Here is a 25,658-nt window from a genome sequence, read left to right as displayed (position 1 = left end):
CTCTCTCCCCTAAAGAATTTTTCGTCCCCCGAAATCTTACTAGAAAGAAGGTTCGGATATTGTTTTCTCATAGCTTCCTCGAGTTCCCAGGTGGATTTCTCTATCCCATGTCATTGCCAAAGAACCTTTACTAAATCCATGCTCTTATTTCTCAATTCTTTAACCTCTCGTGCCAAAATTCTGATCGGTTCTTCACTATACGACATATCAGGCTAAATCCTGATCAGTTGGAGAGATAACATGTGAAGGGTCAGATCGGTACTGTCGTAACATAGATACATGAAATACATTACGAATCTTTTTTAACTTTGATGGCAAAGCTAATCGATACGCTACTGGTCTAATTCTTTCAATAATCTCATATGACCAGGTAAACTGCAGACTTAGCTTCCTTTTGCGACCAAAACAAAGAACTTTCTTCCAGGGCGTTACTTTCAGAATACTCTATCGCCAACTTGAAATTCAATTTCTATATGTTTAATACCCGCATATCATTTCTGTCGATTTGAAGCTGCTTTCAAACTATCCCGAATCACATTTTACTTTTTCTTTAGTCTCTCGAATTAAATCAACCCTGTGAATCTTTTTCTCACTGAGCTCCGTCCAATATAATGGTTTTCGACATTTACAACCATACAAAGCTTCATATAGTGCCATATTTATGGTTGACTGATAATTGTTATTATATGCGAACTCAACCAACATTAAATATTTCTCTAAATTGCATTCAAATTCTAACACACAATAATGAAGCATATCCTCAAGGATCTGAATTACTCGCTTGGACTGACCATCGGTCTAGGGATGGAATACAGTGCTAAAATGCAACCGTGTACCCAAAGCTTCTTGTAACATTTTCTAGAATCGTGATGTAAAGTGCGGATCTCTATTCGAAATAATAGAAACTGGCACTCTGTGCAATCTAATGATCTTAAAAATGTATAACTCAACTAATCTCTCAAGGGAGTAATTTGTATGTACTAGAATAAAATGTGTTGACTTCGTCAGGTGATCAACGACAACCCAAATTGCATCTTTCTTTCTCGAAAATAGGGGTAAACCCGATACGAAGCCTATTACAACTCACTTCCATTTCCATTCTGGTATCATCACTGGCTATAATTAACCAGAAGATGCATGATGTTTAGCTTTAACTTCCTGACAAACTAAGCATCTCGATACGAAATAAAAAATCTCCCGTTTCGTTCCCAATCACCGGTACATCCGTTTCAAATCACTGTACATCTTATTATTTCTCAGATGAACAGACAAGCTACCACTGTGAGCTTCTTGTAAAATCTTTCAAATTATCTCTGGATTCTTCAATACACAAATTCTGTCTCTGAATAATAAGCAATCATCGGATCCAACCTGAAATTTTGAATGAGAAGTTGACTCACTCAATGTTCATTTAGCTAGCAACTCGTCATCACACTTCTGAGCCTCACAGATCTCCTGTTAAAACATCGGTCTAGTTTTCAAATTGGCTAAGGTTGAACCAACATCAGATAATGTCAATCACATATTCATCTCTCGCAAAGAAAATAAAGACTTTCTACTCAGAGCATCAACAACTACATTCGCTTTGCCTAGATGATAATCAATGATCAAATCATAATTTTTTAATAGTTCAAGCCACTTGCGCTATCTTAGATTTAAATCTTTCTGTGACATTAGATACTTCAAACTCTTATGATTAATAAAGATGCAAAATTTTTCGCCATACAAATGGTGTTGCCAAATTTTCAATGCAAACACAATAGCTGCCAACTCTAAGTCATGTGTCAAATAATTCGTCTCGTATGACTTTAATAGTCTAGAAGCATAAGCTATCACTTTGTCTTCCTACATCAAAACACAACCTAAACCATTCAAAGATGCATCGCTAAAAATCACAAATTCTTTACCCAATTCACGCTAAACTAATATTGGTGCCTCGATCAATAGTGCTTTCAACTGATTGAAACTTTGCTGACATTTCTTGGACCATTTAAATTTCACACCTTTCTACAATTGTAACAGCCTGTTTTTAGTCAAATCAGAACAGTGGTTTCGAGGCCACAAATCTGAAGTCTAAATAATTATTTTATTATTATTTTAATGTCTACAGCATGATAGTATAATTGTGTGAAAATTTTGTTAAGAAATTTTATCGTTTGAATGTTTAATTTGATAAAAAAAGACTAAATAGTGTAAAGTGTAAAACTTGTGTTCTATTAGTTAAAGGTATTAAATGGCTATGAAATTAAATAGTGGAGGTCCTTATGTGATAAATATTCCATTTTTAAAATGAGTGGACTTTTGTGGACATGTATTAAGTGTTTTTAATAGTTTATAATTAAGGTTAAAAAGGTAAATTGGTTATTAAAGTAAAATAAATAAAACAAAAACCAAAATTTTAAAGCTATTATCTTCTTAGCTGAATCTTAACAAGAAGAAAAGCCATTTTTGCGCTTGATATTTGGCCAAGGTTTCATAGCTCATTAAGGTACGATTTTTGTCCCGTTTTTCATGATTTCTATGCTTTTGAGATCGTTGCAGCTTAATCTAGCTAGCCTAAGGATTAATTTGCAAAACTGTTAAAGGTTTAGGGTTTTGCCGTTAATAAATGTTGGAGTGTTTAGATGTTTAATTATAGAAAATGCATGCTTGTTGTTAGATAAACAATATTTGTTAAGTGATTTTTAGTAAAATGTCCAATTAGGGATTGAATTGTGAAATGTGTAAATTTTGTGGTTAAATTGTGAAGTAAATGGAAATTATTGACTGCTAGGGACCTAATTGAAATTTGGCTAGCATGGTTTTGGTTGAATTGAGTGAATTTTTGATTTTATGAAACATGGATTAAATTGTAAAAATGTTGAAATATTAGGGGTAAAAATGTAAATTTTCCTAAATGTTTATTTTGGACTAAATTGAATAGAGAGATTATTAAATAAGTTAATTTTGATTACATTTAGATCAAGAAAGGTGAAATACAAATTTAGATCGGGGAAAGAACAAAGTTTCAAATTAATTGACTTAATTTGCCGTTTTTGTATCCGAGGTAAGTTCGTATGTAATAAGTATTGTTATATTTGTGTTTTAAATGATTTAATATTGATAAATTGTGGATACGACATTGCGAACCTATTCGATGAAGATTCGACATTGGAAATCCCAGTTGAACCTTAGGAATAAATTAGGATACGAATGACATGTCATTAGGGGTTATTATTGTTTTGGGTGCTGGTCCATACGTCCTACCGGTGGTTGAGTTATTCAGCATATGTTATGGATACTAGTGAGCCTGTGTGAGCAGCACCATGTAGTTACGTCATGACCATCAGCTTGTGTGAACAGACCCATTGATAGCTTGAGAGTGAGCATTATTGAGATATGATATTGAGATAACTTCGACTATATATATTGGCACTTAGGGTGCGAGATTCCCGAGTATCTTGTATTATACCAAATGGTTCAATGGGTATATCGAAGATATGAAATAGTGAGAAATATATATGTATTAATACAGGTATGTACAAAAACTATATATGCATCGAGCATATGGAAGAAATGAGTTCATAGTTAAATTGGTGATTTGAATACATGTTAATATTGTGATTAAATATTTTATAGTATGTTATATGCATATTTTTGAATGATAATTAAATGGTGAGTTTTGCTTATTATCTTTATACGGGCTTACTAAGCTTTATAGCTTACTTTGTTTAACTTTTTTCTGTGTTTTATAGTGAAATCAAATCTAACTCGGATACGGGGATCGCTGGAGACTTCGCCACACTATCCTACTATCTCTTGGGTACTTTTGAACTTAAGTGTTTTAAGTGTATGGCATGTATAAGAGTTTGGTCATTTTGGTATATGGGTTGGTAATGAATTTGGTCATTTGAATTGGCTTGTAAATGGTTTTGTATATAGCCATTAGAGTTGGCTCAATTTGGTTGGTTTGGTTGTGTATACATATGTGCATATGGCTTTGGTTATGTGTTAAATGATGGATATGTGATGCTTGTTGATAATAGGTATTGTAGATGTCAAATGGTTGATGAATTGAGAATTAGTATGCTTGTGGGTTTAGGTAAATTATTACATGTTTGAAAGTGTCCATTTAGTTGAATTGGAAATGTGAATTTGGTATAAATTGGAATAGCATTTTGTGGTACATGTGAGACTTGTTGTTGCTGGTATTGAAATGGTATGATTTATGCTTGGTTGAATTAGATGAATGCCTATATAAGCTATGTTTTGGTGCCATTTGGTTTGATGTAGGTGTATGCAAATTTGGGTGGCAAAATGACTTGGTAAATAGCTTATTTTTTGTCCAAACGGGCAGAGACACGGACTTGTGTCTCAGCCGTGTGTGACACACGGTCAGGTTACACGGTCGTGTTTCCCCTAGTGTTAAATTAAAAATCAAGTCAATATGCTCCACACGGCTTAGCACACGGGCATGTGACTTGGTCGTATGGCATAAGTTAGTATACCCTATAGGTTTGGCACAGCCTATCACACTACCTGGCACACGGGTGTGTGGCCATTTCTAGGGCACACAGGCTAGTCACACGAGTATTGGCCATGTGACCCAAGTTAGAAAGTTAGACAGGGTCAGACATGGGCTGGGACACAGCCATGTGATTCCATTTCGAATGTCCACACGGGCGTGTGTCCCCTGTATTTTGAAAAAAAAATTCCAAGTTCTGTAAAAATTTCTTGAGTTACCAATTTAGTCCCAAACTACCCCGAATATATGTTTAAGGCCTCGTAGGCTTGTATTAGGGACAATGTGATTGAGTTTGAATAATGATTGCATAAAACTTGAAAATGTATGTGAAATGAATGTTTAATTGTTTTATAAGTCTAGTAATGCTTTGTAACCCTTCCGGTGTTTAATACGGGTGAGGGGTGTTATAGTAATAGTCTTATCATTGGTGTAGCTATCATTGAGAATCCCTTGATGAATCTTCTATAATAACCGGCTATTCCTAGAAAACTTCTAACTTTAGACACATTTCTTGGAGGTTTCCAGTCAACAACTGCTGAAATTTTACTTGGATCAACTCGGAGTCAAAACTCATATTTACTAAATTTGGTAAATAGTTGTATATCACATAGGGTTTGGAACACAATTCTCAAATGCGCGACATACTTTGACTGATCTCGTGAATAAATCAGAATATCATCAATAAAAACTAGAGGTGCATTAGTTAAGCCAAACGACATCACAAGAAATTCATAATGTCCAAACCTAGTTCTGAACGTAGATTTAGGCACATCCAAATCTTTAACTTGTAGCTGATAGTAGCTAGAACGAAGATCAATCTTCAAGAATACTGTTTCACCTTTCAACTGATCAAACTGATCGCCAATTCACAGTAATGGATACTTATTCTTGATTGTAACTTTTTTGATCTAACGATAGTTAATACACAATCTCATTGATTGGTCTTTTTTCTTAACGAACAAAATAGCTGCACCCCAAGGTGAGAAACTAGGTCGAGCAAAACCCCTATCTATTAATTTTTGCAACTGTGCTTTCAACTCTTTCAACTCAGTATGAGCCATTCTGTACAGTGCTATCGATATCGGTGATGTCCCTAGTACTAATTCAATAGCAAACTCAACCTGTCTGATTGGTGGTAATCTAGGTAACTCTTCTGGAAACACATCAGGATACTCACAAACCACTGTCACTGATTCAAGCTTTGACTCAGATACTTTTGAATCCAATACATATACAAGATATGCATCACAACCTTTTCTCACATATTTCTATTTTGACAAGTTGAAATAACAATAGGCAACCTACTTAATCTATCTGATTCAATCTTGAGTGTCTACTGTTCTGACATTTCAATACAATAAGTTTTCGTCTACAATTCACAATAGCATCGTGCAAAGTCAGCCAATCCATGCCCAAAATCACATCAAACTCATCAAACGATAATAACATCAAATTAGCTGAAAGACTATGACCCTGAGTCATCAAATGACAGTTCTTGTAAACTTTATTAAATAATACATATTAACTTACAAGGTTCGATAGTTTAACCATTAATTTAGTGGACTTAACAAGTAATTTCTTACTAGATACTAAATTTGTGCATACATACGAATGGGTTGATCTCAGATCAATCAAAGTAGTAACATCAGTATCAAAAATAGAGAAAGTACCTTTAATAACATTGGCGCAGAAGCTTCTTTTCATGCCCAAATAGCATAAGCTCTAGCTGGTGCTCATGCTTCAGATCTCAAAGCAGAATCTTTTGTTCCACCACGACTATTACTCATATTTCCAAGATTATGGGGGTGGTCTACCTCTCGCAAATATTTTGCTCGGCCTCATAGTCTGAACTTTCTCTTTCTCAAAATTCTTTGGGCAATCTCTAAGATAATGATCAAAGGAACCATACCTGAAACATGATCATTTCTTCAATCTACATTCACCGATATGTGGTCTTTTACAGTACTTACATTCGGGCCTGTTATCTCTGGCACTACTCACACTCATTATTGATGTAGCTTGAGGCTTTGGACTCGAATGCCAGTTACCTCTGTCTCTACTGGAATACCCCACTGAAGTTATGGAATGGTTATGATGTTCTTTTGGTCTCTTCAACGATGACTGATATGACTTCCCAGTCGATCTCTTTCTCGAGTCTCTAGCGTCAAAATTAGCATTTCTTTTCTCTTTACTAAGCTCATCGACTTTATGTGAGCGATCAACTAAGACAACAAATTCTTTCAGCTCAAGAATTTCTACTAGAAGCTTTATATCTTCATTTAACCCTTCATCAGATCTTTTACACATGGCAATTTCGATTGGAATGCATTCCCGGCATATTTACTCAGCCTGAAAAACTCTCGTTCATATTCTGACATAGGCATACGACCCTGTTTGAGCTCAAGAAATTCTTTACGTTTCTGATCTAGAAATCTCTGACTAATATATTTCTTTTGGAGCTTAGTTTGGAAGAATTCCCAAGTTATACACTTTCTCAGCATAACTGAAATCAACGTGTTAGACCACTGGTAAGTTGAGTCTTTCAACAAAGATATCGCACACTTAACATATTCGGCTGGTGAACAAGATAGTTCGTTGAAAACCCTGATTGTATTCTCTAACCAGAATTCTGCTCTCTCAGGATCATATTCAGTAGTAGCTCTGAATTCTTCAGCCTCGTACTTATGAATCTTATCAACAAGCGAGTTATTAACTCGTAAAGTTTCCAAACCTTGAGGAGTAATAGGTTGGGGAATAGGAGGGGGTAGAGGTTGTTGAGTAGTTGGGTTTGTTCGTACGAACTAGGTAAACCATTCGTTTATCATTTGGAAGAAGGCTTCCGTAGCCTCTCTTCCCCAACCCTCACATATAAGCCTTGTACCACTTGACGCTACTCTGCGAGTGGTGGTTGAGCATTACTCTCAACTTTATCGGAGTTAGCTTGGTTGGATGTCATTGCTATAAGAAAACATGTTTTAAAACGGTCAGGAGATATTATACTACCACAGGTTATATAATGGCATGTATAGCTAGACTTATATACACTACGTTTAGTTTGAGAATCGACTAAATCGTAGCTCTGATACCAATAAATGTAACACCCCAAACCCATATCTGTCATCGGAATAGGGTTACAGAGCATTACTAGAGTTCTCATTTCAAAATAAATATTTTTCTTAAACATTTTAATTCATATCACTAAACATAGTAAAACCAATTCATATTATGCATATCGTCCCTTATACGAGCCGTTCAGGCCTAAAAAACACATTAGAAACAAGTCGGGACTAAATCGAAAACTTAAAGAATTTTTCAGAAAACAATAAAAATTTTCAAAACTGCAGGGCTCACACGGCTAAGAGACACACTCGTGTCTCAGGCCATGTGGACATTTGAAATAGGTGTAACAACCCATTTTAAGTGAAATCAAAATAGTAATTTTGGGACCACAAATCCAACGTCAAAATATATATTTCATTATTATTTTAATGTCTACAGCATGTTAGTAATATAGTATAAAAATTTCGTTAAGAAATTTTACCGTTTGCATGATTAATTCGATAAAAAGGACTAAATTGCAAAAGGTGTAAAATTGAGTTCTATAAGCTAAAGGGATTTAATAGATATGAAATTAAATGATTGGAGGGTTTAAGTTGTAACTAAACCATTGACATGTTGAGTGGACAAATATGGACATTTATTAGGTGATTTTGAAGGTTATATATTAAAGTTAATTAAGTAAATTAGTAAATAAGTAATTAAAATAAGATAAACAAAAGAAATATATCATCTTTCTTCCATCTCCACCACCAAAAATCAAAGAAGAAAAATACTATGGAAGGTTGAACATTCGGCCTTCTCAATTTTATTTGCATGTGAGTATTGTTTGTCCTATTTTTAATTATTTCTTTGTTTTTAGAGTCATTGTAGCTTAATCTAACTAGCCTAGAGACTAATTTGCAAAACTGTTGAATGTCTAGGGTTTTACCATGAATGCGTTTTAGTTCTCTGTGATGTTTAATGGAAGAAAATGAATCTTTGTTGTTAGATAAACAACTTTTGTTAAGTAATTTTTGATGAATTTGTAAATTAGGGATTTAATTGTAAAATGTGAAATATTCATGTTGTATTTGAGAAATAATGAAAGTTATGGGCTGCTATAAGCTTGTATGATTTTCGGCTAGGATTGGGTAGGGATGAAATTGTATGAATTTCATTTTATGAGCCTAAGGACTAAGTTGTAAAGAAATCAAAAGTGTAAGGGCAAAATTGTAATTTTGGTAAAATGTGAATTTGATTTAAATTGAATAGAATGATTATTGAATTGAGTTGAATTTATTCATTTAGATCAAGATAAACCACATACGACTTTAGATGAGGCAAAGAAAGAGTTTCGGATTAGTCGACTTCATTTTCTATGTTTATCGTCGAGGTAAGTTTGTATGTTTAAGTTTTGTTTTTATTTTATGAATTGAATGTTATTACTGTATAATATTAAATTGAGTGTTGACGGAAAAATCCAATAGTGTAACATCGCTCATCGAAAAATGAAAATGGATAGCTTCAGGCTAACGAATATGAAAAGGGATAGCTTCGGCTATCGATTATGAAAAGGGATGGTGACGACCATCAAACAATGAAAAGGGTTGGCTTCGGCTATTGATTTACGAAACGGGATAGCTTCGACTATCAAATTATGAAAAGCAATGGTGACGACCATTGAACAATGAAAAGGGATGGTGATGACCATCAAATTATGAAAAGGGATAGCCTCGACTGTCGAACTATGAAAAAAGATAACTTCGGTTATCGAATTACGAAAATGGATGGGTTAACCATCGTATTATAACCTTGTGTGAACTTTGGTAAGATTTTTTGTAACATCCTGATTTTCGGGTTTTTCGCGATTCCTGATATTTTAAGTAAATTTCTAAAATTTGGTATGTGATGATGGAATTCATAATTTGGGTATGTAAATGGGCTTATGGAAGGCCCATGAGTTGGCCAAAACCCGGTAGAATTTTTTAAATTTTGGACTTAGGAGTTAGGGGTTCTGGCTAGGTGCCCTTATATTAAGTTGTGGGTAAAGTGTATCACAAAAAGAGCTTTGGTAGAGTGGCAAGGGTGACGCCACTAAGCTCCTAAAAAGGTGGCGTGTGGGCATAGAGGAAGACACAGGTTCGATTCCTGTGTTGGCAAATAAGAGTATTTATTTTTGTGTGCGGGAAGGGTAAGTGTTGGAACTTAAGTGGATTTCGTAAGAGGAGAGTTGGATCAAGTCAAATGCATAAATTAAGGAAGGATAAGGGGAGAGATTTTAGGGATGTGATAGGGAGATAGAGTTGGCCGAATAAGGGAGATTGGAGAGGGGATTTTCGGCAAAGGGGCATTAGGTTAGTAATTTCGGCATTAGGGTCTTAGTTGTGCCGATTTCTTCTTTGGTGTGTAGCCTTTTCTCTCTTTTCTTTTCCAAATTAATCTACCTCCCTCCTATTCATTTTTCTTCCTTTTTCTTCTTTCAAATCAGCCCACTATTTCCCTCCATTCACCATTGTTTCTTTCCCTTATCTCTATTTTGCCGAAGTGCCACAAAAAAAGCCGAAATCAGTGAAGATAGGGGGTGCCGATTCTTTGTGACCAGCAACCTTTTTCTTCCTTTTCAATAGTTGGCGTTCGGTTCCTTTACCTTGTAGACATCCGGATCCAAGAGGAGAAAGACTGTGGTAAGTGTTCAAACTCTAAACAATTCCTAGTGTAGCTTTGGTCAAAAGCCGAAACTCCAAGTTTAGGGAGATGGCCGAATATGGGCATAGACTCTATGGGGTCTTCTTTTAATATTTTTGGTTTATTTATTGAAGGAGCAGCTATGCCCCAGTTATAAAAGGGCTGATGCCCCAGTTATTGAAAGGGCTTTTGCCCCAGTTATTAAAAGAGGCTAGGCCTCCAGTTATATGATAAAGCAGCTATGCTGCCAGTGGAGAGTTTGGCGGGGTGGGTCGAGTTAATCCCCACATGGTGTGTTGGTTGGTACGGGTGGAGAGTAGCGGATGGTGGGTTGAGTAGTCTCCCCAAATGGGTTGCATTCTTTCATTGAAATGGGCTTAAGGGCCATACCGTTTACAGTAAAGGCTTCGGCCCAGTAATATGAAATATGAAAAGGCTTCGGCCCAAGATTATGAAATATGAAATATGAAAAGGGCTACGACCCAAAGTGCATGATTGAGATTGATTTAGGCTTAGACCCAACAGTCGTTATTGTTTTGGGCTCGAAGGGCTTGTTGCACATCGAGTTTCCAAACTCACCCCTTTCCTTAACCTTGCGGTGAGCCTTGATGTGGGGACTTGGGCGAGAGAGGATTCAAAGTGGCACGGTGATCATCTTTGGGCTTTTAAATAAGTGTTGGTTTTCATTTAATTTCCTTTAATTATTATTTATTTTGGGTTGTAATAAGGCCAATTTTAACTTTCCTTTTATTTCTTTTCTAATTATTTTAATTTTAATAACTTTAAAAATTGGTTAATAATTATTCAAATGGGCTAGACTTAGGACGTGTTTTCAAAATGATACTTGTTTTCAAAATATCTCAACACCACGATTAATCGATTTATCAAAGACGCCCACTTAAACAAATTGAAACTCGATATAACAAAGTGTGGCTATGGTTGTGGGCATGTCTAGGATTGGATCCAATTAAAGAGCTTGGTACTTAGCGCCTTCATGGCTCACCTCCTCTGTCTCGGATACCTACACGGTGCCCAGCTTCCATACACTTTGTTAACTCAATAAAATGTATGGTTTTAAAACACTAAAACGGAACGTGGGTTTTCAACTCCAATGTGGCACGTCAGATTCGGCTATAACGTCTGGGCCGGGTTTGGGGTGTTACATTTTTCAATGTAAATTACATTATTTTGATGAATGGTAAGTAATGTGAATCTTGAGAAAGTTAACGGTATAAATGTACATATATAAGTTTTTGATTTAGTTATTCTCAAGTTGGATCAGGTTTACATGCTTTGTGGTTGTATATTGTATTGGCAAGGTTAGACTAGTGTGTGTTATGAACTTACTAAGCATGACATGCTTACTTTGTGTTAATTTTCTGTGTTTTGTAGTTGTTGGAATCTTGTTCAGGTTGGAAAAGTCGTCGGACATCTATCACACTATCTATCGACTCTTTCGATACTTACAGATGTTTATTTTTGGTTGTAATGGCATGGATAGGTATTTTGGCTAATTTTGGCCATGTGTTTTCGTTGTGGAATAGCCAATTGGTTTGGCTTGTGATTTTGCATTTTGATGTTGATATGAGCTTAGTTTATGGCATGTAAATAATAAGTTTGCATTGTGATAGATGAATATGCATTTTGTATAAGCCTTATATCTTGCTATAGTTTGGTATCTTGTTATGAAAGGTATTTATATATGTCTATTGATGTTGGTGAATGAATGTCATATTTTGTACCATTTGATAGGCTTTGGTAAGTTAATTCAATAGTTTGAATTGATACAAGTTTACTTGAAAGTTAGTTAGTCATTTTGGCAAATTTGAATACATCGTTAAACATGTTTATATATTGTCATTTGAGGAGCCTAAGGGCATATTGGTTGTATGATTTTATATCATAAGTACGTGACTTATTTATGCTTGAGTTTGGTGCCTTATTAAGGCTTGTGCATATATGCATTTTGGTTATAGGTACATACTAGTTTGGGTGATAAAAATGGCTTGTAAAATGGGCTATTTCGTCCACATAAGTAGAGACACCAGCATGTGTGACACACGGCAGGTGACATGGTTGTGTGTCCCCTATAGCTTTCAAAGTGTTACAAATCAGGCTGTTACACGGCCTAGCACAGGGCTTGGCATACGGGCGTGTGAGGTTACTTCAAAAGTTACACAGCCTAGCACACAGGCGTGTGGCTTGGCCATGTGACCAAGTCAAAGAGTTACACGGGCATGTACATGGGCTAGGACACGGCTGTGTGTCCCCATTTTGAATGGCCACACAGCCTAAGACACAGGAGTGTCTCTTGGCTATGTGACCCTTACAGCTTTGGAATTTTCAATGTTTTTCGAAAAATTCTCTAAGTTTTAGATTTAGTTCCGACTTGTTTCTAATGCGTATTTTGGTCCTCGAAGGCTTGTATATGGGACACTATGACTGATTTTGCTTGGTTTTTTATATGATTATTGATGTGTTTTGAAATGTTGAAATTTCTGTTAGTTTGTTCTGTAATCTTCGGTAATGCCTTGTAACCTTGTTTTGGCGACAAATATGGGTTAGGGGTGTTTCATTTATTAGTATCAAAGCTACGATTTAGTCGATTCTTAGACTAAACTTGGCACATACGAGTCTAGTTGTACATGTCATTATATAACCTGTGATAGTGTGATATTTTCTAATCGTTTTAAAATATGTTTTCTAGCAATGACATCCAACCGAGTCAACTTCGATGAATTTGAAAGTAACGCGCAACCCTCCGTTCACGGAGCAGCGTCAAGTGGTTTGAGTCTATATCTGAGGGCCAGGGATGGGAAGCTAAGGAAGCTTTCTTTCAAATGATGAGTGAGTGGTTTATTGAGTTTGCATGAATGAACCTGGTGGTCAACGACCTCCACCCCCACCTATTCCCTAACCGGTTCTCGTTGTTCCCTTAGGCTTGGAAATAGTATGAGCTAATAAATTACCAGTTGATAAAATTCACAAATATGAGGTTGAAGAATTTTGTGCTGCAGTTGATAATGATCCTGAAAGAGTTGAGTTTTGGTTAGAGAATACTATCTGAGTTTTCAATGAGTTATCTTGTACACCAGTTGTGTAACATCCCTTACCCGTATCCAAGGTCGGAACAGGGTACGAGGCATTACCAGACTTAACCATACACATAGACGAAAACTGAGCCATAAACTTTCATTTAATTCAAAACTTTTCGAACACATGCATAGGCTCATATTTAAAGACATATAACGTGTCATAAATGAGCACTTACACATCCATAATCATGCAATAACATGTTAGTCAATTTAAACATATTTGCTTACCATCCTGTATATAATATACATTCTTACATTAACTAGAACTAGACATGCTAAATCTTATTCTCATTTTATACCATCATAATGTAGTTACCAATTTGTCCATTAAACATCCATATTCAAGGCAACATTACTCATTTCCATTTAATTCATGATCCATTGGCCTGCATTTAACTTACCTGATGTATTATCAATCATGCATAACAAACAAAGCTAACTATATCATCACATTAAAACATAGGACATGGCATGATTAATTATACTTATAAACCATGATGGATAAGGACCATGTAACACCCTAAACTCGGCCCAGACGTTATGGCCGAATCTAACGTGCCACATTGGAGTTGAAAACCCATGTTCCATTTTAGTGTTTTAAAAACCATATATCTTGTTGAGTTAACAAAGTGAATGGAAGCTGGGCACCAGGTAGGTATCCGAGACAGAGGAGGTGAGCCATGAAGGCTACTTAAGTACCAAGCTCTTCGATTGGATCCAATCCTAGACATGCCCATGACCATTGCCACACTTTGTTATATCGAGTTTAAATTTGTTTAAGTGGACGTCTTTGATAAATCGAATAATCGTGGTGTTGTGATATTTTGAAATCAAGTATCATTTTGAAAACACGTCCTAAGTCTAGCGCATTTGTATAATTATCAACCAGTTTTAAAGTTAAAAATAAAATAATCCCGAAAAGAAGTAAAAAAAAAGTTAAAATGGCCTTATTACAACCCAAGAATAAATAATAATTAAAGGATATTTAAAGAAAACCAATGCTTATTTAAAAGCCCAAAGGCGATCACCGTGGCCACTCTGAATCCCCTCCGGCTCCAAGTCCCCACATCAAGGCTCACCTGCAATGTTAAGGAAAGGGGGTGAGTTTGGAAACTCAGTGTGCAACAAGCCCCTTTCAGAGCCCAAAACAATATCAACCTGCTGGGCCTTAGCCCAAGTCCAATCTCAATATGTATATACTGGGCCGTAGCCTTTTCATAAATCATATAACTGGGCTGAAGCCTTTCACTGTAAACGGTATGGCCCATAGGCCCATTTCAATATCACATGTATCGTCAATGAAAAAACAAATGAATGCAAACCCATTTGGGGAGACTACTCGACCCACCATCTGCTACTCTCCACCCGTACCAACCAACACACCATGTGGGGAATAACTCAACCCACCCAACCATAACTCTCCACTGGCAGCATAGCTACTTTATCATATAACTGGAGGCCTAGCCTCTTTCAATAACTGGGGCAAAATCCTTTTTAATAACTGGGGCATAAGCCCTTTTGATAACTAGGGCATAAGCCCTTTTGATAACTGGGGCATAAGCCCTTTTGCACTTCTTCCATCCATATAAAAACCCAACCCAATGCATTTATGAATACATCATGTGCATATCATACATGTCATGTGCATATCATACATACCATGTTTATCAAAATCCCATGTATTAAATTCATATATAAACCCTAGGGGTATAATGGTCATTTTTACCTAGGGCAAAATGGTCATTTTCATGTTATAAGGGTAATCCTGTAATTTTACCAAATATTAGGGTTTCCATGTTCATTAACGATTACTAACAATTCATGGGTGAAAACAGTGATTCTTGCCCATTTTTAGCGAAATCGAGTTATTGGGCCTAAAACCCCTAATGGGTCGGCCTTAGCCGATTTTGTCATCTAGGCCCATTTAGCCTATATTCCATAACGGTTTTATCAGTCTCGATGCGCAATTTAGTAGGTTTTCCTTTCCTACCAATTTTTTACAAATGGGCCCGAAAGCCCATTGGGCCCCACTTCGGCCTCTCGAGGCCTAACTTACCATGAACGCCAAAAATCACGCTCTTACCGTTTCCAATGTTCCCAATCATCATCTCAACGAATCTAACTAACTAATGAGCGTTCGGTTGCTCACAAGTCCTCGAAATGCCAGAATTTTGGCATTTCAGCTTTTCGGCATTTATCGCTTTAAGCTATGAAAAAGGGTTCGTTACACACCTATTTTGCGATATTCCTCGATGAGATCTCCTACACGATTTCTCCTATAATTAACCGTTAATAAATCAGCTCACAATAATTGAACCAAACCAAGAACCATCTAATATTAACACTTACACATTCGGCCACCATCCATAATGGCCTTAGGCACCTTACCTTTGCCGAGATTTATGACGAGATCTAGCCACTCTGGTGATCCAAGCTAATCCAAATCGACACTACGCATTGCTGTTCCCCCACTATAGAAACCATAAAAATATCAAAAGAAGACCCCATAAAGTCTATACCCATATTCGGCCACCTCCCTAAACTAGAGGGGTTTCGGCTTTTGGCCAATAGTTACTCTAGGAATCATTTAGAGTTCGAGCACTTACCACTGTCTTTCTCCTCTTGAATTCGTTATGCCTAAAAGATAAGGGGATTGAACACCAACAATGAAAAGGAAAAGAGAGTTGCTGGTCAACAAAGATTCGACACCCCTCTAACTTCACCGACACGACTGCGATATTTCTCAGAAGTAGAGATAAAAGAAAGAAACAATGGATGAATGGAGGGAAATAGTAGGCTGGTTTGAAAGAAGGGGAAGGAAGAAAAGGCGAATGGTGAGATAGTAGATTCAGGTGGAAAAGGAAAAAAAAGAGAGAAAAGACTCACCTAAAGGAAAAAACAGCACACAAGTACCTAAGTACCGAAAATCCCTAACAAAACCCCTCTGCCGAAAATCCCTTCTCCAATCTCCCTTATTCGGCCAACTCTATCTCCATATCGAATCCCTAAAATCTCTCCCTTTATCCCTCCTTAATCCATGCACTTGACTAATTCAAACTCCTCCAACAGAATCCACCTAGGTTCCATCACTTACCCTTCCTACTCATAAAAATAAATAACCTTATTTGCCAACACAGGGAATCGATCCCATGCCTTCCCTTAAGCTCCACACGCCACCTTTTTAGGAGCTTAGTGGCGTCACCCTTGCCACTTTGCTACAGCTCTTTTTGTGATACATTTCTCACACAACTTTACATAAAGTCAGCTAGCCAGAACCCCTAACTCTTAAGTCCAAATTTTGAAAATTCTACCGGGTTTTGGCCAACACATGGGCCTTCCATAAGCCCATTTACATACTCAAATTATGAATTCCATCATCACATACCAAATTTTAGAAACTTACTTAAAATATCAAGAATCGCGAAAAACCCGAAAATCAGGATGTTACAGACCACATCTTATGATCATATACGATAACTCAATGCAGACTAATATGTATGGTCAAAGTCATAATAATAATAATACATATCACAAACCAACTTCCTATACATTCCAATCACTTGATATTTCTAATATTTGAATTAATTCTCCCAAAAATGATAGTTTGATAGTGTGATTTTGCCTCTGAAGATCTCCAACCCCGAGCCAACCTGCCAATACTAAAGAAATGGAGAGGATGGTTAGCTTTACGCTTAGTAAGTTCATATTACTAACATGCTTTTCAAGATAAAACACTATAATTGTGCAATTACACATGTTCAGGTTAAGCTATTTTATCAAGTTACAGTTACTAAATCATTCATATATGGAGCTAAAAAACTTCAAATTTAGTTTTGTTAATTTTACTTGAAACTAGACTCATATACCTTTCTCCCATAAAATTTTCAGAATTTTTGGTTTAGCTAATCAGTACAGTTTATTCATTAAAATTTCCCCTATTTTGCTGTTCAACAGTTATGACCTCTCTTCACTGAAAATTATTTATCTCATATTTCGGGACTCGGATGATGTTCCCGTCTATTCCTTCTGAAATTAGACTCATTTATGATTCTATTCATATAAATTATAACTCATAATTTTTTTTAAAATTTTTAACAATTTTTTAAGTCGAGCAGGGATCTCGAATTCATTTCGACCTTTCTCACAAAAATTAGAATATCACATAATATAGAACTCTTTTGCTCCCTGTTTCTTTTATATAAAAATAGACTTATTAATATTTAATTCCATAACTTTTTTAAATTTAATTTGACTTGCACAATTTTTGGTGAATTTTCAAAGTCACATAATCGCTCATCGTCAACACTATTTTACTACTAAAATTCACTCTTACATAATTTCACTTAATCCATTTTGTCTTATCAAGTTCACTCAAATATCGAGCACATTGCTTATAATTTTCATAAACATATACTTGCACTTATTCATCATATAATCATGTTCACATGTATTTTTACTTAATCGATTTTCCCATTGAACTCTTCAGAATAATAACTGATACTCAGTTGCCTGCACATATTTTCACACTTGTAGACAAGGTTATCTGCACGCATAGTAGCTCGCACTTAGTACTACACATGCGACCAATTATTCGGCACACGTAGTAGCTGCACTTAGTACTACACACGTGACCTAACCATCGATACACGTAGTCGCTTTGCACTTAGTACTACACACGTGATCGGTTATCTGCACGCATAGTAGCTGCACATAGTACTACACATTTGACCATTATCAAAGACACGTAATAGCCTGCACTTAGTACTACACACGTGACCTCACAATAGATCATTCATATCGTTTCTATTCTGAAAGCTCAACTGGGAAATTCCTCACTTTCCAACATGTTACAAATTTATTCATAGTCTTTTTTCAATTTGCAATTTACAATAAATAATCATTCTATAGGCAGCCACATTTCATATGATAACAAAATATAATAAAGTAAAAAGAATCAATAAATTATTTACATACAAACTTGTCAAAATCTCATCAGGTACAACCGTGTAGCAATTCATACAACCCATGTAATAGTAATTTAACATTCAATTCATGTAACAATAATTTTCCATTCAATTTCACATGACACAACAAGCATCACATTTTCCATATCATATACACCATCCATCAACTTCTTCTAAACATATTAAATCATACAATTTATTCCATAACAATAGAAAATTACAATTCAAGTATGGTATTACATTATTATTAACACACGAGCTTACCTCGTATACGAAAATGGTCGTTTTTACCATTTTGTCCACAACTTGGTTTTTTGTCGATTTTAGCTCGAATTTCAATTTTCCTTGCTAATCGAGCTTGGGAGTTTGAACAAACCTTAACCATGGCTGCTGCTGGTAGAAACGGTTGAATGAGGAAGATGATAGCTAATTTGGCTTATTTTCCTTTTTAATTCTTTTAATCATTAGTTTACCAAAATACCCCTAACTTAAAAATATTTTATTACACCCATTTCATGTCTATTTTTGTCCAGAAATTATCCAATGGTCTAATTACCATTTAAGAACCCTCAATTTAAAATTTCATAACAATTGGACACCTCTAGTATGTAGAACTCAACTTTTGCACTTTTTACGATTTAGTCCTTTTGATAAATTAACTGCCCGAATGTCAAAATTTTCGAACGAAATTTCCACGAAATTATTTTGTGAAATTGTAGACCATAAAAATATAATAAAAAATAAAAATTTTCATCGTCGGATTTGTGGTCCCGAAACCACTGTTCTGACTAGGCCCAAAATCAAGGTGTTACAAGCTGAATATGTAAAGTGTATAGTATATCTACTGAAAGATTCAACATATCAGTGGTGGAATGCCTTGATTTCAGTTATTCCAAGGGACTATATCGATTGGGAATTCTTTCAAAGTGAGTTTAGAAAGAAATATGTAAGTCAAAGATTCTTTGATCAAAGCGTAAAGAATTTCTCGAGCTTAAGCAAGGCCATATGATAGTGTCAGAGTATGAACGAGAATTTTTTAGATTGAGTAAATATGCTCGGGAGTGTATTCCGACCGAGACTGCAATGTATAAATGGTTTGAAGATGGATTAAACGAGGATATAAAGCTTCTAATTGGGATCTTCGAGTTGAAAGAATTTGTTGTTTTTGTTGACAGAGCACATAAAGTCGATGAGCTTAACAAAGAGAAAAGAAAAGCCGATTTTGAAGCCTGAGATTCAAGAAAAAGGTCTATCGAGAAGTCGTATCAGTCACAATCGAAGAGATCAAAAGAATACCATAATAGCTCAATTGCTTCAGAGGGTTACCCTAATAGAGGCCAAGGCAAATATTATGCAGGTTCTAAGACGCAAGCTACGTCTATGGCTAGTGTAGGTAGTGTTAGAGATAATAAACCCAATTGTCAATGATGTGGACATCGACATTTTGGCGAGTGCAGAGTAAAAGATGGGGCGTGTTTCAAGTATGGTTCGTTTAAGCATTTTATGCGTTATTGCCCAGAAATATTTGAGAAATAAAAAGTTCAGAATGTTTGACCCAACAACATTTCCACTAGGGGTAGACCACTTCGTAACCTTGGAAATGTGAGTGGTAGTCGTGGTGTACCAAAGGATTCTACTATGAGATTCGAGGCTCAAGCATCCAGTAGGGCTTATGCTATTGGCGCACGAGAGAAAGCTTCTGTGCCAAATGTTATTATGGGTACTTCCTTAATATTTGAAACCGATGTTATTACTTTGATTGATTTGGGATCAACTCATTCATATGTGTCCACGAACTTAGTGTTTAGTAAGAATTTATCTATTGAGTCCATTGAATTTGTGGTTAAAGTGTCAAACCTCCTAGGTCAGCATGTATTAGTTGATAAAGTTTGCAAGAACTATCCGTTGATGACTCGGGGTTACAGTTTTCTGGCTGATTTGATGCTATTGCCGTTTGGCGAGTTTGATGTGATTTTGGGCATGGATTGGTTAGCTCTACATGGCGATGTTGTAAACTGTACACGAAAGCTTATTGTATTGAAATGTCAGAATAGTGAGACACTTCGTATTGAATCAGATAGTGTAAGTGGGTTGCCTATGGTTATTTCAGCTATGTCAGCACAAAAATATGTGAGAAAAGGTTGCAATGCTTACCTTGCATATGTATTGGATTCTAAAGTGTCTGAATTGAAGCTTGAAATAGTGTCAGTGGTTTGTGAGTATCTTGATGTATTTCTAGAAGATTTACCTGGATTACTGCTGATTAGAGAGGTTGAGTTTGCTATTGAATTAGTACCAGGGACATCACCGATCTCGATAGTACCGCATAGAATGGCTCCTACTGAGTTGAAAGAGTTGAAAACACAGTTGCAAGAATTGACATATAGGGGTTTTTCTCGACCCAACTTCTCACCTCGGGGTGCACTGGTTCTGTTCATTAAGAAAAAGGATGGATCGATGAGATTGTGCATTGACTAACGTCAGTTCAACAAGGTTACAATCAAGAATAAACATCTAATATCTTGAATTGATGATCTATTTGATCAGTTGAAAGGTGCAACAGTGTTTTCAAAAATTGATCTTTATTCTGGCTATTATCAGTTGTGAGTGAAAGATTCGAATGTGCCGGAAACTGCATTTAGAACCAAATACGGACACTATGAATTTCTTGTGATGTCGTTTGGTTTAACTAATGGACTTGCAGTATTTTTAGACTTGATGAACAGAATCTTTAGATTGTATTTAGACAAATTTGTTGTGGTATTTATTGACGATATTCTGATCTATTCTCGAGACAAGTCCTAGCATGCTGAACACTTGAGAATTATTTTGCAAACCTTAGAAGATAAAAAAGTGTTTGCTAAATTTAGCAAATGCGAGTTTGACTCTGAGAAGTCAAGTTTTTAGGACACATAGTATTGCTTGAAGGCATCAAAGTTGATCCAAGTAAAATTTCTGTAGTTGTTAATTGGAAACCACCAAGAAGTGTATCTGAAGTTAGAAGTTTCCTGGGATTAGCTGGTTATTACATAAGATTCGTAAAGGGTTTTTCAATGATAACTACACCGATGATGTGACTTTTATAGAAAGATGTAAAGTTTGAATGGTCTGAGAAATGTCAAAAAGGTTTCAATAAGTTGAAAGCACTGTTGCCCAAGGGACCAGTTCTGGTTCAACCTGAATCGGGTAAAGAATTTGTGATTTTTAACGATGCATCTTTAAATGGTTTAGGTTGTGCTTTGATTCAAGAAGGCAAAGTGATAGCTTATGTTTCCTGACAGTTAAAGCCATATGAAAAGAACTATCCGACACATGACCTAGAGTTAGCAACTATTGTGTTTGCATTGAAAATTTGGCTACATCATTTGTTCGACAAAAAATGTCATCTATTCACCGATCACAAGAGTTTGAAGTAGCTAATGTCACAGAAAGATTTGAATATGAGACAACGCAGATGGCTCGAGCTGTTAAAAAATTATGAGTTGATCATTGATTATCATTCAGGAAAAGCAAACGTAGTTGTTGATGATGATATGATCTCGCCTCGGTGACTTGATTCAAGTCATTTGTTGTGCCCGATCGTTAAATGGAGAAGTTTCATTCAATTTAAAGTTTGAGGAATTTAGCTAAATGTAGGCTTAAATGGAAGGGTTTGAAAGATTTTTAAGATGGATTAAGCATAGGCTCGACTAGGTGTTGAAACAAAGTAAACCAAAGATGATAGTTGAAATGGTTAAGTGAAAGGATGATAAAGATTTGGCTAACAAGGAAACAAAGTGATTAAGTTGATAGTTGTGGATGGAATGGAAATAGAGTTTAAGGGTCAAGAATGAACCAAAACTATGAGTAAGTGTAACACCCCTAACTCGTGACCGTCGCCGGTGTCGGACACGAGGGGTTAACGGCCAAATCCTCTCAAGGTACCAACCAATTTGACATTTCCAGTCAGGCTGGAAAACTGCATCACCGTTTCCTTAAAAATCATATCTCGAGTTTCAAAACTCGGAAACTGGTTTTGTAAATTTTACCTGAATTTAGACTCACATACCCATCCATGGGTTTATTTCTAGAATTTTTGGTCGGGCCAATTGGTACATTTTATTAGTTAAAGTCACCCATGTTACAGGGATCGACTGCTCTGACCTTCGCGCGTTACAACTTGAATATCTCTCTGTACAGGGCTTTAATACTGGTTCCGTTTGTTTCTAATGAAACTAGACTCAAAATGGAATCTGTACATATAAGGCATGACTCCTAATTCTTTCTGGATAATTTATGGTAAATTTTCAAAGTCGCGACAGGGGACCCAGAACCCGTTCTGGCCCTGTCTCGCGAGAACTTTAATATTTCTCAGTATACTGCTCATATGGTCGTTTCGTTTCATCCATATAAAAATAGATTCATCAAGGTTCAGTTCCATAATTTACTCACTATTTAATTCTACTTATACTATTTTTAGTGATTTTTCAATCTCATCTCACTGCTGCTGTCCGCAACAGTTACTGCAGAGACTATGCCAATTTCATGAATTTTCCTTGGCCTTAATCATCCATCATACATGACACAAATTATGGCCCCTTATCAAAATTAGAGTTTCTAAGACTCGTGGCTATAGGTTCTAGCATCCCACTCGACGACCACATAGGCCATTTTCACATGGCTTAAAGTTTACAACCCACAATTCGACAAAATATAATAGCCTATACATGCCAAATGTTCTTCAACAACAAAAACAATACCACAAGATTTCAGCCGTTGTGATGACTTCATGACGGTCCCGATCACGCAAACAATACGAGTCCGAGAGACCTAAAATGGGTGACAAGAAAAACACCGAGTGAGTTTACAACTCAGAAGTCATAAGCATTCATTAATCCATCGATAAAGTTACTACTACATGTACAACAAATGAGGCTAGGTACTCGTCCATATCGAATCTATACCATAATACCTCGGACCTTTCGGTCCAATCTCGTACCAAGTCATACATCCACATTTCATATTCTACACAACAAGATAATCAAACATTTTACACATTAACTCATTTTCCAGCACAACCATACAATTTCAATCATCACATAGATTTAAGGCTTACCAAATTCAACCCCAAGCATGAACGTATTCTCTATTCGTCATGAGCTCGAGGTACTTACCCGATTTGCTGTCCGGGATTAACTCGATAATGTCGCACACTCAGTGCCAATTGTAATACAAGAGCATATAGTGAATCCGCACACTTAGTGCTATATATTTTCAGCTCGCACACTTAGTGCTATAGAATCAAACTCGCACACTTAGTGCTGTACAATTTTAAACCCGCACACTTAGTGCCAATCTTGTCACCGTGTCCATTTATACCCGCACACTTAGTGCCGTGACCAATACGTTATGCATTTTGCTGCCTTTATACATTCAACAATGGCATCATTCCATACACATACATTTTCATTTACACATCAATTCATTAAACACAATTGCATATATATTATGATCATTTAAATCAATACCAAATATATGCTTAATGACTTACTTAGTGTTGGGCAAATAATTCCAAGTCGGCTACTCGTTGACCTTCGATTTCCCTTTGTTGGACGCCTCTCCTTTAGGATCTTGAGCTTAAACAAATAAATCAACTCATTCAATCGCTTGGGTACATATGTTGGTATCCACATTCTAATGATAATATAACATGCGAACGACATGGTAAAATTTTATCTTGCTACCTTATGTTCTTGGCTATTCGCCAATAGCCTTATGCAATTTACTATTCTATCAATAATCCAATCACACATACACGTATACATATTCGTATATTAGATAACCATCCTTACTAACCACCCATTTTAGTTGATTTCATACAATCAAAGGCAATATCATAATTGGGTATACTTATATAGCCGAACGTGCTAAAATTGGTCTAACATCACCTATACCCTTGATTGAATGGCCGAATACTTATACTAGCAATTATAGTATCGATTTTATTCTTTCGAACACATAGTCCCATTCGGCCCTAACCATTTACTTAACGTATGTGTACAAATTCCATCTCCAGATTAGGAGTTGCAACTACAACTAGGTTACAACAATGCTCATCAATGACCGAATGCCTAAGCACAACTCTACTAAAAATTTATCCAACATCATTAACTTGCCTTTCACTATTTTTTTTTCTAAACATCAAATACAAAGTAACTTACATGTATATATTAAACCAACCTTGCTAGCACAATATCCCTTAACCGAATATCATAAACCCAAGCCACATATATAGTTCATCAAGGCCTTTCATTGGCCACATTCGGCACCCCCTCCCCCATGAACAACCAAATTCCAACCTCCATTTAAAAGTATATGTACCAAGAGCTTCAACTACTTGGCCAAATACCAAGCCTCCAAACACCCAAATTTAATCCATGGGATGAATAGAACTTGAACTAATCACCTCGTTTATATCTAAATTTCCAAGGATTTCAAAGTGCTTACCTCTTCCTAAGCATCAACCAAGCCGAATCATGCACAAAAGAAATCCCTTCTTCTTCCTCCTTCAAGTCACGGCAATGGGGAATAGAATGAGCAAAAATTTTCTTCTTTTTTTTTTGTTTCCCTTGTTCAATACACGGCCATGGGGAGGGGCAACCACACACACACACTTTTTTTTTTGTTTTTCTTCCTACAACACCAATATAATAACAATTCTAACATCAACCATTAGCAAAACATGTTGGAAACATGTTCCCTTGCCCATAACCTTGTCATGGCGGCCACTAGGCTATCTTTAGGGAAATTTGACATGCAAATCCTCATTTTCACAACATGCATTATTAGGCCACTTTGCATTTGCCTAGCACATTTCTAAATTTTCTCACACAAGTCCTTTCTAGTGAAATTCACCTTTATAACACTAAATCAAATCATCAAAATGTCACACACAATTTAACACATATCATAGGCATCACAATAAATTTTAAATTATTTTTATGCCTCGGTTTTGTGGTCCGAAACCACATCCCGCCTAGGGTCAATTTTTGGTGTCACAACTCTCCCCACTTAAGAAATTTTCGCCCCGAAAATCTTACCGATAAATAGGCTCGGTATCGCTCTTTCATAGAGTCCTCAAGTTCCCAAGTGGCTTCTTCAATTCGCGTTTATGCCATAACACCTTCACTAACGGGATTTTCTTATTGCGCAACTCTTTTACTTCACGCATCATAATGCGAACCGGTTCCTCTTCATAGCTCAAATTAGGTGAATCTCAATCTCGGATGGAGCAATTACGTGCGATGGATCAGACCTATATCGTCGAAGCATCGAGACATGAAAACATTGTGAATCTTTTCGAGCTCGGGGCAAAATCAAACGATACGCGAT

This window comes from Gossypium arboreum, chromosome 8, assembly GCF_025698485.1.
Source record: "Gossypium arboreum isolate Shixiya-1 chromosome 8, ASM2569848v2, whole genome shotgun sequence".
Taxonomy (NCBI): Eukaryota; Viridiplantae; Streptophyta; class Magnoliopsida; order Malvales; family Malvaceae; genus Gossypium; species Gossypium arboreum.
The sequence above is the reverse complement of the archived record's forward strand: the minus strand, read 5'-3'. Positions refer to the sequence as shown.